General features: G+C 36.0%; 1 protein-coding gene and 1 non-coding gene across 2 annotated transcripts in view; one reads left to right on the forward strand and one right to left on the reverse strand.

Annotated features, from left to right (window-relative positions):
- NAV3 (neuron navigator 3) overlaps positions 1 to 13,404 on the reverse strand; it is a 531,493-nt gene that overhangs the window by 412,172 nt on the left and 105,917 nt on the right. The gene's annotated exons all lie outside the window — the stretch shown is intronic.
- Positions 8,724 to 8,856, forward strand: LOC126023169 (small nucleolar RNA SNORA51). Its single transcript, XR_007500374.1, has one exon. It is a non-coding gene; the product is annotated as a small nucleolar RNA SNORA51 (small nucleolar RNA).

Below are 13,404 nucleotides of genomic sequence, written 5' to 3' on the forward strand. Positions count from 1 at the left end.
AGGGAACATCCTTGAGATTTACAGCAGACCTGTTACCAGAAACACTCAAGGCCAGAAAACAGTGGTGGGACATAGTGACAAAACTCAATGAAAAAATGCTTCACCTAGAATACTGTCCCAGCAAAACTCACTTTCAGGTTTAATGGAAAAATACATGGTTTCACAGACAAATAACAGCTCAGAAACTTAAAAGACTCAAAACCAATCTTAAGAGAAAAACTGAAAGATTTAATTTAAGACAAGACTGACCAAAAGACACACAAAATTTCGATATAAAGATGACATTAAATCCTAGGACAATTCTTTCTCTCAATGTCAGTGGACGAAATGCAGCAGTTAAGAGACACAGAGTGGCTAAATGGATCAAAAAACTGAATCCAACCTTCTGCTGCCTACTTTTCCCAACTTTAAATTTTACTACAAAGCGATAGTTATCAAAACAGCATGGTATTGGAATAAATACAGGACCTCAGATCAGTGGAATAGGCTTGAATACTCAGAGAATGTTCTCCAGACTTACAATCACCTAATTTTTTTTATAAAGTAGCAAGAAATCCTAAATGGAGCAAAGAAAGCCTCTTCAACAAGTGGTGTTGGCACAACTGACTATCCACTTGCAATAAATTGAACTTAGACCCCCAGCTAACATCATGTACAAAGGTAAAATCCAAATGGATTAAAGACCTCGATATCAGACCCAAAACCATAAGATATATAGAACAACAGGTAAGCAAAACAACCCAGGACATTGAGACTACAGTCATATTCAAGGAGGGAACTGCATTCTCCAAGCAAGTGAAAGCAGAGATTAACAAATGGTAATATATTAAGCTGAGAAGCTTCTGCACCTCAAAAGAAATAGTGCCCAGGATACAAGAGTCTCCCACTGAGTGGGAGAAACTATTCATCCAATACCCATCAGATAAGGGGCTAATCTCCAAAATATACAAGGCACTGACAGAACTTTACAAGAAAAAAATATCTAATTCCATCAAAAAATGGGGAGAATAAATGGACAGACACTTTGACAAAGAAGAAATACAAATGGCCAAAAGATACATGAAAAAATGTTCCACATCACTAATCATCAGGGAGATGCAAACCAAAACAACTATGAGGTACCACCTCACACCACAGAGACTGGTACACATCACAAAGAATGAGAACAAGCAGTGTTGGTGGGGATGTGGAGAGAAAGAAACTCTTATCCACTGCTTGTGGGAATGCCGTCTAATCAACCTTTATGGAAAGCATATGGAGATTCCTCCAAAAACTGGAAATCGAGCTCCATACGATCCAGCTATACCACTCCTAGGTAAACACAATACAAAAATCCCTTCCTTACACCTATATTCATTGCAGCAGTATTAACCTTAGCAAGACGCTGGAAACAGCCAAGATACCCTTCAACAGATGAATGGCTAAAGAAACTGTGGTACATATACACAATGGAATATTATGCAGCTGTCAGGAGAGATACATGGATGTAGATGGATTCTATTATGCTGAGTGAAAGACACAGAATCGTCTCACTCATTTATGGGTTTTAAGAAAAATGAAAGACATTCATGCAAAAATCATTTTCAGACACAAAAGAGAGGAAGGCTGGAAGTTACAGCCCACCTCATGAAGCTCACCACAAACAGGGATTAGTTTAGTTAGAGAAATAACTACATTGTGAACTATCCTAACAATGAGAATGTTAGAGGGAAATAGAAAGCCTGTCTAGAGTACTGGTGGGGGTAGGGTGGGGAGGAGGGAGATTTGGGACATTGGAGATGGGAATGTTGCACTGGTGATGGGTGGTGTTCTTTACACTGCTGAAACCTAAACACAATCATGTATGTAATCAAGTTGTTTAAATAAAATATATATTAAAAATAAATTAAAAAATTATCACTCGCTGTTGTTGAACAATAATGGGAAGGAAGTTTTGGACTCATCATGAATAGCACACAGACCAAAGTCAACATGCCTAATATACCAAGCTCAATAAAAGGCTTTGATTAGCCCAGCTGGTCTCCACTACAGTGCTATAAAAATTGGTAATATTTCCATATTATAAATATGACAAATAGGGCCGTAGAGATAGCATGGAGGTAAGGCACTTGCCTTGCATGCCGAAGACTGGTGTTTCAAATTCCGGCATCCCATATGGTCCCCTGAGCCTGCCAGGAGCGATTTTGAGCATAGATCCAGGACTAACCCCTGAGTGCTGCTGGGTATAACCCAAACACCCCCCCAAAATTGGCAAATTAAAGGTTAGAGAATGAATTACTTAATGGTATAAAGCCATTAGGAAATAGGATAGGGCCTTTCGGCTAAGTGGGTGAAGTACAACTCTAATTACCCTTCAAAACAGCAGCATATGAAGTTAAGTACTTATATAGTAAGTGCAAGAAATTATAATCAATAGAGTCAATATATAAATATATACATAACATACTTATTAATCGCTCTACTAATCATATTTCATCTTTTTATGTATTATTTATTAAGCTACTCTGCTGAGTATAAGATTTTTCTCAAGAAGATTGTCTATAAGATTTACCCAAGGGAGCTGTATACAAATACAGTACATCATTTGGCATCTATATGTAAGCATATGGCATCACTGTGAAATATACTGCAGTGTAAAAGGCATAATCTCTATCTTTAAATGAGCTTAGAATATAATAACTTTAATGTGTCATTAATGATGTTGGTTAAAATTCCCATTTGTATGTGACTGAAAGCATATTGAATCTGAATCTTCTAAATCTCAGTGATGTCACATGTAAGTAATAATACCAATGTCACATAATTATCATAAATAAATCATTAAAAATAAAAGCAATAATTTAAGATACACTTGAATATAGATTCAACATTTACATAAAATTCACCACTAACAAAGCCTTGACCCCTATTCCTCCATTACTTCTATTTCTTCTCTTCTTCCTTCCCTTCTTGATTTCTTTTCTTCTATGTCCTTCTCCTCCCTAAGTTCAGTGTCAAAGGTAAACTAGGCATTCCCACCTTAACTACAATATATATTCTTGTCCAGTTAATGTATTATATACCAAAGATAAGTGAATATGTGTTTGTCTTTCTTCTGACTTGCTTCACTCAAAATGATATTTTCCAATTTCAACCAGCTTCCAGCAAATTGCCTGATTTCATTGTTCCTTGCTGCTGCATAGTATTCCATTATGTGTTTGTTTATCATCATAATCCATTCATCTGTCATTTAACACCTAGGTTGACTCCAAGTCTTAGCCATTGTACTCATTGCAGTAATAAATAATGGTGTGCAAATATCCTTTTGAATGAATTTTTTAATGTCCTGAAGACACATATCCAAAAGCAGACTTGCTGGAATTGGCAGCTCAATTCTAAATTTACTGAGACCTCTTTATACTGTATTTCGCAGGTATTGAACCAGAAAACATTCCCACCAGCAGGGGATGAGAGTTCCTTTTTAACATTTAATTTGATTTTCCAAGGCTTGATAAACTTCATTTTAATTATACAGCATAGAATACTGCAGGTACTAGGTAAACAAATTACTCAATTAATGTTGCCTTCTTGAATATATTCTGTCTGTCAGCATGCAATTTAAAACAGCCTCATGATATTTTCTCCATAATTTTATTTTAATAAATCTATATCAGTATAAAATAACACTTTGCATAGCCTATAACTGAAGATACACGAATAATAATGGATACGATTTTAAGGCTATATAAATAAGTTAAAACAAAATAAAGAATACAAATTTATAACATATTGCTTGTATTTAGGTGTGGCTTAAGACTGGCTTTCATTTTAGCAAATTTTAGTTCGACACCTGTTGGTACTCAAGCCTTATTTCTGGCTCTGTATCCAGGAATCACTCATTTAGCTCAGAATATACAGTATCAGTTTTCAAACCCAGGTTGGCAAGGGTCAAGTCATGCACCTAAATGGTTTTAATCTCTACCCTAATTCTAGCAATGTTAATTAAGTTTAGAAATCAGCTAACAATAAATAATTATTTCTTTTTACATGACTAAGATTAAGGCGATTTGAGTAGATATTATTCTAATACTACATTCATTTTTATTATTTACAACCCACAAGGATTTTTTTTTTTTTTTTAGACATTTATTTTATTTATGGTTTTTGGGTCACACCCGGCAGTGCTCAGGGGTTACTCCTGGCTCCATGCTCAGAAATTGCTCCTGGCAGGCACGGGGGACCATATGGGACGCCGGGATTCGAACCGATGACCTTCTGCATGAAAGGCAAACGCCTTACCTCCATGCTATCTCTCCGGCCCCAACCCACAAGGATTTAATGAAGATAATCACCATTTTGACTAAGGGGAAAAATGAGGCTCAAGATTATTGAATGTACCTAATATCTTTATGTAATATATTAGAATTAAGGGTGAAATACTCAGCTATCTGTATCAGCTAAGAATTTTCTAGTCCCTCATCCTGCCTTACAAACAGCAAAGAAAGATAAGAAAGCCATTATCAGTAGAAAGAAATAAAACAGCGAGTTTAGGAATTAATAATATATTTATTTTAGAATGATGTTTACAAAGTATAAAATATAAAATCCTTGTTAGCAATATACATTCATTATTATCCTTTCCAAACAATGGACTTTCTAGAAGTGTTAATTGTGCTTTTTTATGTTCAAAGTCTCACAAAGCAATGCTAAATTTATCTACTTCCTTGAGAGTCTCTCATTTGTCAAAGTGACCCAAGACTTCCCTGGGGCAGCCAAAGGAGACAGTTCATTTCTCAAGTGCTGTCTTCTTTTTTTTTTTTTTTTTTTTTTTTTTTTTGCTCAGGGGTTACTACTGGCTAAGTGCTCAGAAATTGCCCCTGGCTTGGGGGGACCATATGGGATGCCAGGGGATCGAACAGTGGTCCTTCCTTGGCTAGCCCTTGCAAGGCAGACACCTTACCTCTAGCGCCACCTCGCCAGCCCCTCTCAAGTGCTGTCTAAGTACCATCTGCATCAGAGAATTTGTCAAACAGAATCCAGTCCCACAGATTCAGAATATTTGAGAAAAAAATGAAAACTATACAATTGTCAAGTACAATGTTAATGACTATGTGTTATTCTGATTACTGGTATCATTCTGATTATTAATATATTATTTTATTATATATAAAAGATTTCATATGTACACATATTTCATAACATTATGTGTTATATGCCCTATTATAGCATAGCGTATAATATGAAATCCATATATTATGCAATGCATATTATTCTGATGATATTTACCTCAGAAGGACTAATCAGGTTGAAACTAATATGCTTCACAGCTTAGAAACCACTTACTTTTATAGGGGACAAAAATGACTCAGTATGAATTATGATTCCATTTCTTTTTTGAGTGTCAAATAAAACACGATAACTGATACATATGGTGAAAATATATTGGAGGCTGGTTGTTGCACTTCCCCTGGGGTGCACAGGGAGTAGATGAATTATATATAGATATAGATATATATCTCATCAGGGATCACTTCTAGGGGTCTGGATTCAAGGGACCGAGCCAGGTTGGCCACTTTTAAGGCAAGTGCCATAACTTCTGTAACTCTCTCTCTCCACATCCACATATTTATTTTATCTATAATCACCACGATGGGAAATAAAGACTAAAATATTTGCACTGGTGATGGGTGGAGTTCTTTACATTGCTGAAACCTAAACACAATCATGTATGTAATCAAGTTGTTTAAATAAAATATATATTAAAAAGATCATACATCATGATCAAGTGGGATTCATCCCAGGAATGCAAAGTTGGTTCAACATACGCAAATCAATCAACATTATACACCACATCAACAACATGAAGGACAAAAACCACATGATCATATCAATCGATGCAGAGAAGGCGTTTGACAAAATCCAACATCCGTTCATGTTAAAGACACTCAGCAAAATAGGGTTAGAAGGCACCTTCCTTAAGATAGTTACAGCTATTTATGAAAAGCCTACAGCCAACATTATACTTAATGGCGAGAAACTAGAAGCATTCCCACTAAGGTCAGGAACTAGGCAAGGCTGTCCACTCTCTCCACTCTTATTCAATATAACCTTAGAAGTCCTAGCAATAGCAATCCGACAAGAGAAGGGAATCAAAGGAATTCAAGTAGGGAAAGAGGAGCACAAGCTAGCTCTATTTGCTGATGATATGATGATATACATCAAAAACCCTAAAGAATCCACAGAAAAACTACTAGAAACAATCAACCAATACAGTAAAGTGGCTGGATACAAAGTCAATACACAAAAGACAGTAGCGTTTTTATATACAAACAATGAAGTTGAGGAGAGAGAGATTAAAAATACAATTCCATTTAAGATAGTATCAAAAAATATCAAATACCTAGGAATCAACCTTACAAGAGAAGTGAAAGATCTATACCAGGGAAACTTCAAAACACTTCAGAAAGAAATTGAAGACGATCTAAAGAAATGGAAGAACATCCCATCCTCATGGATAGGTAGAATTAACATAGTCAAAATGACTATTTTACCCAAATTGCTATATAGATTTAATGCAATCCCTATCCAAATCCAGACACAATTTTTTAAAGAAATAGAACAATCAATTATAAAATTCATTTGGAACCATAGAAGACCCAGGATAGCTAAACACATTCTGAAAAATGAGAAGTTGGGAGGTATCTCCTTACCTAACTTGAAACTATACTATAAAGCCATAGTAATAAAAACAGCATGGTACTGGAACAGAGACAGGACCTCAGACCAGTGGATTAGAACAGAATTCCCAGACATAAACCCCCAGATATATAGCCAACTAATATTTGATAAAAGAGGCAAGAATATGAAATGGAACAAAGAAAGCCTATTCAACAAATGGTGTTGGTACAACTGGAAACTCATATGCACGAAAGTGAAAATCGACCCATATCTCACTCCTTATACAAAAGTCAACTCAAAATGGATCAAAGATCTGGAAATCAGACCTGAATCTATAAAGTTTATCGAGAATAAAATAGGCAGAACACTCGAAGACCTTTATATTAAAAGGGTCTTTGAGAATGGAGCACCAATGGCAAAAACGTTAGCATCAACTATAAACAAATGGGACTATATCAAACTAAAAAGCTTCTGCATGGCAAAAGAAACCCTACTTAATGCAAGAAGACAGCTAACAGAATGGGAAAAAATCTTTTCACTTGATATATCAGATAAAGGGCTGATATCTAGAACATACAAAGCGCTCAGAAACCTGAGTCCTTCAAAACCAAACGAAGCCATAAAAAAATGGGGAGACGAAATGAATAGACATTTCTCTGAGGAAGAGAGAAGGATGGCCAACAAACACATGAAAACATGCTCACCTTCACTCATCATCAGGGAGATCCAAATCAAGACAACAATGAGATACCACCTCACACCAGTGAGGTTGGCTCACATCAAAAATAATGGGAACAACCTTTGTTGGAGAGGATGTGGTATGAAAGGAACTCTCATTCATTGCTGGTGGGAATGCCCCTTGGTCCAACATCTATGGAGAAAAGTCTGGAGAGTGCTCAAAGAACTCAGAATTGAGCTGCCATTTGACCCAGCAATTGCTCTCCTAGGCATATATCCCCAAGATGGAAGGACATTCATTCCAAAATACATATGCACCCCACTATTTATTGCAGCACTCAGTATAATAGCCAAATCTTGGAACCAACCTCGATGTCCAACAACAGATGAATGGATCATTAAGATGTGGTACATATATACAATGGAATATTACATGGCAGTTAGAAATGATACAATCACAGACTTTGCAGCAACGTGGATGGACCTAGATCATGTTATGTTAAACGAAGTAAGTCAGAAGACAAAAGAAAAACACAGAATGGTAGCACTATTCTGAAACACCTAGAATACATAAAAAACAAAAAAAGGACATTGAAGAAGCATAACTGCTAGAACCACAAAGAAAGACTTCATAAACTCCATTCCCTGATCTGCACAGCCACCAAGATCTCTAGAAACAGGTCTGATTTTACCATCCAAGATAAAGTAGAAGTCTTCCACATACCACGAAAGCAGCAAGAGGAGAATAAATGATCTATTTTTTTGACGTCTTTATTTTGGTGTGGAGATTACGGTTGATGTCTCCAATATTATTTTATTTTATTTTGTTTTGTCTTTCTCTTTCTTTTTGTACTTGAGTATGATTTGATTTCAGAACCGAGATTATTGTGTGGTGCCTGTCTTTATTGTTGTGGTGCTTATCGGTTATTTAATTCGATATTTTTTTGTGTGTGTGTGTGTATTGTTGTGGTATTTTAATTACTTTTTTCACATCCTCTCTCAAACTGAGGTTGGAAGCCTCTAGACAGGACTCTGCCTATTTTCAGTATATTTGATTTTTGATTGAGAAGAGGACATATTAGGTGATGGGTATTCCCTTGATTTAATGTGAATATGTACCCAAAACACTACAGTGAAAGATATGTAAGCCATTATGGAAAAAAAAATTGTGTTTTTAATCAGAAACTTTCTTTGACTTACATGTATTATTATTATATTAATTATATTATATGTTATGTTATGTCACTATATTATGTTATATTAGTTTACCTTATTAGGTTAATCAATTTTGTCCTTTAAATGAATTCTTACTTAAAAAACAAAACAAAACAAAAAAAAACAACTTTAGTTTGCCCTGAAGAAAAAAAAATAAATAAAAGATAAAATAAGGCCTCCCAATTCTTACCACAGGCTGTGTTCTTTACACTGGCTGTATAGAAAGAGGAGGTACAGTAAAGGCACCCCATATACACCTCAACACAGGCCCCTTGCCGGGTATGTATTGTGAATTGGGGGACAAAAAAATAAAAAATAAAAAATAAAATATATATTAAAAAAGAATATCAAAACTCAAAAAAATATTGAACGGTTCTGAAAACCCAATTGTTGACTTGATAATAATCAGTAATAGAGTAACTTTTGTACATATTAAAGCATTCTGGGGCCAGAGATATAGCACAGCGGTAGGCGTTTGCTTTGCATGCAGAAGGATGTTGGTTCAAATCCTGGCATCCCATATGGTCCCCTAAGCCTGCCAGGGGCAATTTCTGAGTGTAGAGCCAGGAGTAACCCCTGAGTGCTGCCGGGTATGACCCAAAAACATAAACAAACAAACAAAAAGCATCCTAGACTATCACAAAATTTTGGTCTTTTAAGATAGGAAAATTGTTTAAAATATTGGCATCTCATGGGGCTTTTTTTTGGGGGGAGGGTGGAGGTGGTGGAAGAAAAACCAACAGTGCTCAGAGTTCAGGATTTACTCCTGGTGAGCCTGGGTGACCATATGGGGTGCTGGGATCAAACCTAAGTTGGTCACATGCAATGCAAGTGACTTACCATCTATGCTATGGCTCTAACCCTGGCATATCATTTTAATTGTTGCACTAAACAAACATAGCTAAAATTTAAATGCCATCTTTACTACAGTCACTCAGAAATATTTTTTTTTTAGTAAGATGTTAGCTCTGTTTAAGCTCCTATGTGCTTTTCCTTTTCTACAACCTCTGAACACCAGGATGTTTCTCCACTTAGCTCCTTGAAAAGCATGTAAGTATAGTGCTGTGGTTGCTAAGGTTACCACCATCTGCTGGTCCTTCAAAGTTCTGAGTTCACAGGCACTTTTATTCACCTTCAGAAACATGCCTGGAACAGCCACAGCCTAAAGCAATGCAGTCGATCTTGCTTCCACATTTCAGCCTTGCCAGTGACAGGTATCAGAGGGGCTAATATTTTTAGTTTACAATTTTTGTTGCATTTTAACCATGTGTAGATGACATGTATTCTAAATAAAATGTTGGGTGAGTTGATTCATTCAATAATTTGAATTCTACTTTGATTGAACACTGCTATACAACTGAGCTCTCTGTGTGAGTTTTCCCTAGCAGCAGATGTTCAAGACAAGAAACAACATTTTTTCTTGGAAAGTTAGCAGCAATTTCAGCAATAAATGTTACTTTTTTAGACGTGTTAACACTTAAAGTCTATGAATAGTGTTGAGATCTTCCATATTCAATGCTATTGATGAGATCTTTAATAATGTTCTAAATCCCATCACTTCTTAATCCTTCTGCTGTTCCAGTCCTAAATCCTGGATTACTCCTCTTATCCAATTTCTTTTATCCTATTTTCAGCTAAGTCCTTTCAGAGAAAGAAAGGAAAATATGCAAATTTGACTCTGATAATTCTGATTTTCTTGCAGTTGGCTTCTTGTCACTTTTTAAAACTCCTTTCATTTCCACTTTATTAATGAACTAGGAAAATGCTTAGGGCAGTTTTCATTAAACTTGCTTTCTTTCTGATACATAAACATCCCTATTTCATTCATTTGTCTTTTACTACTTCTTCATCCTTCCTCATTACTGATAAGTCTTCAAAACAGCTACAATCTAATCTCTATTACTTCCATTCTATTGAGAGGCCAGTCACCAAAAATAATTGTGGTAACTTAGTATAATAATAAAGATGTGTTTATGTGGCCACTGGTTTCTATAATACTCTATTTTACTAATCACTTTTCTGTTTCCCTCATTTCCTAATTATTGATAAAAATGAAGTGAAAGAAATTTCATTGTGTATCTATTATTATCCTGACCCAATTATTGATAAAAATGAAGTGAAAGAAATTTCATTGTGTATCTATTATTATCCTGACCCAAGACCAGTCTAGAGAGATGAAAGAGTAAATAAGATAACAAGATACTTATACTAATAATGCCTAGATTTCCTGAAGAAAATATATAATAAGAAAGTAATCATAATATAGAGAAGGAGCATAGTATACAACAACAAACTCACATAATAAGCAATTTAAGCAGTCAGGGAAGGTCCTCATGAAGCAGTTTCATATCTTTCTTTTTTTTTTACAGGAAATATCAGCTTTATTTATGCCCTTTCCAACATTTGTGGCCTATATAATAAATCTACTTAAGCACACGCCTTAGCTTGCCCTGCATCTTAGTTTCTTTCAGCCATCTCTCCTCTGACCTCCATCCAGGCAAATCCCCTTTTGCCCCTGAGGCCAAACCTTTTATAACCTCCCCAAGACCCCTCCCAGAAATGGGAGGGTCTTGCTGGTAAAGTTACAAGAAAATCCCGGGTGGGGTTACATCTCCCCCATCCCTGAAACTTAAATGAAGCTTTTGTAATCCCGACTCCACCTTTAGCCAAAGTCAGGTAATATTTTCAAGGCAACAAAGTATACAATGAAAATTAACAAATCAGCCTTTTTTTAAAAAAAAAAAACATAACATTTCTGCTAAATATACCATACACCAGAAACTTAAAATTTTTTCAATGCTTTCTATCTTTCTAATCCAGCCCCATTTGTAGTCTCTATCTCCTTAAATTTTCAAATGTTTTGCAAATACTTTTAAAACAACATATATTAAATATATATGTTTTCAAATTTTCTTTCTTGATAATAATTGCATAAGAATATATTGAAAGGGAAAACTAAGAACATAAAAATATCCATCTATAAAAATTGAGCCTGTATATATCTATTAGATAACAAGGTTTCAATTTGATATAAGGTTTACATTCCAACATACACAATAAAATTGTGATATAAGTTTAAACAAAATTAGTGTTTCTAATACAGTGTATCATAAATGTGTATTTCTGTGGGTATATATTTATTTGGTCAGGGGGCCACAACTGATGGGTTTACTCAAGGATCTGAGCTCAGGGATCCTACTTGGCAGAACTCAAAAGGAAAAAAAATGGGGTTCCGGAGATAGGATCCAGGTCAGGGGCATGCAATGCAAGTACTTTATCCCTTGTACTATCTGTCTGGCCTCCATATGAAAAAATTAAAATACTGGGACTGGAGAGATGGCATGAAGTAAGGCATTTGCCTTGCATACAGAAGGAAGAAGGTTCGAATCCAGGCATCCCAAATGGTTTCCAGAGCCTGCCAGGAGTGATTTCTGAGCGTAGAGCCAGGAGTAATCCCTGAGCGCTGCCCGATGTGACCCAAAAACCAAAAAAGAAAAAAGTATGGTCAAAATATTCAAAACCTTAGGTAACATTGATGTTTTGAGGAGAATTTTTTTCTTCAAGGTTTTTTTGGAAAATGTACACCTAGGTAGTACTGAGGAACTATTTTTGTATAAGGGTTACTTTAACAGTGATTAGGGAACCATATATGGCACAAGAGACTGAACCAGATTTGGACACATTTAAGTCAAGCATGTTGTACCATGTGGGTACCATCAGCACACTGATGTTTGTTTTTTGTTTTGTTTTTGTTTTTTTTGGGCTCAGGGGTTACTCCTGGCTGTGCACACAGAAATTGTTCCTTTCTTGGGGAACCATATGGGATGCCAGGGGGATGCAACTGCTGTTCATCCTAGGCAAGCGCTGGCAAGGCAGAAGCTTTACCACTCTGCGCCACCGCTCTGGCTCTGCACATTGATGTTTTAAGTTAAGTTTACTCAGTAGGGTTATATATAAGATTATCCTCATCCTTAACTAATAATCAAGAAAGGTTTCCACCATCTCTTTGTTAAAAACAGATTCTGGAGCCTAAGTTCTTTTCTCTTGTTATGACAGTTCTACAAATCCAGTTTTTCTTGGGCCTTTTCCTATTTAATCTGTTAGAATGATTCTGTATTCTATTTTCCTTTGCACAAGTTTGGCTAGTTATTTTTTTTTGATGAGGTACTTTTATAAAGAATTAACTTTATTTAAATACCATGATTACAAACTTGTTTGTAGTTGGGTTTCAGTAATATAAAGAACACCTCTTCACCAGTGCAAAATGCCCACCACTGATGCCCCCATCTCCCAACTCCCCCACCCCCTGTCTGTATTTGAAATAGGCATTCTTTTTTTTTTTTTTTTTTTTTTTTTTGGTTTTTGGGCCACACCCAGTAACGCTCAGGGGTTACTCCTGGCTATGTGCTCAGAAGTTGCTCCTGGCTTGGGGGACCATATGGGACACCGGGGGATCGAACCGCGGTCCGTCCAAGGTTAGCGCAGGCAAGGCAGGCACCTTACCTTTAGCGCCACCGCCCGGCCCCTGAAATAGGCATTCTACTTCTATCATTCACTATCATTGTCATGGTAGTTGTTAATGTAGTTAATTCTGCAACTGCAATCACAATTCTTTGTGGTAAGCTTCATTTCATGAGAAAGTCCTTACAGCCCTCATCTCTATTGTCTCAGTATTATTACAATAGTGTCTATTTTTCTTAAATATCACAAATGAGTGAGACTATTCTGTGTCTATCTTTCTAAGATTTATTTCATTCAGCATAATAGTTTCCATTTTCATCCATGTATAGGAAAATTTCATGACTTCATCTCTCCTGAGGGCTGCATAACATTCCATAGTATACCACAGTTTCT

Source organism: Suncus etruscus, chromosome 11 (genome assembly GCF_024139225.1).
Source record: "Suncus etruscus isolate mSunEtr1 chromosome 11, mSunEtr1.pri.cur, whole genome shotgun sequence".
NCBI classification, from domain to species: domain Eukaryota; kingdom Metazoa; phylum Chordata; class Mammalia; order Eulipotyphla; family Soricidae; genus Suncus; species Suncus etruscus.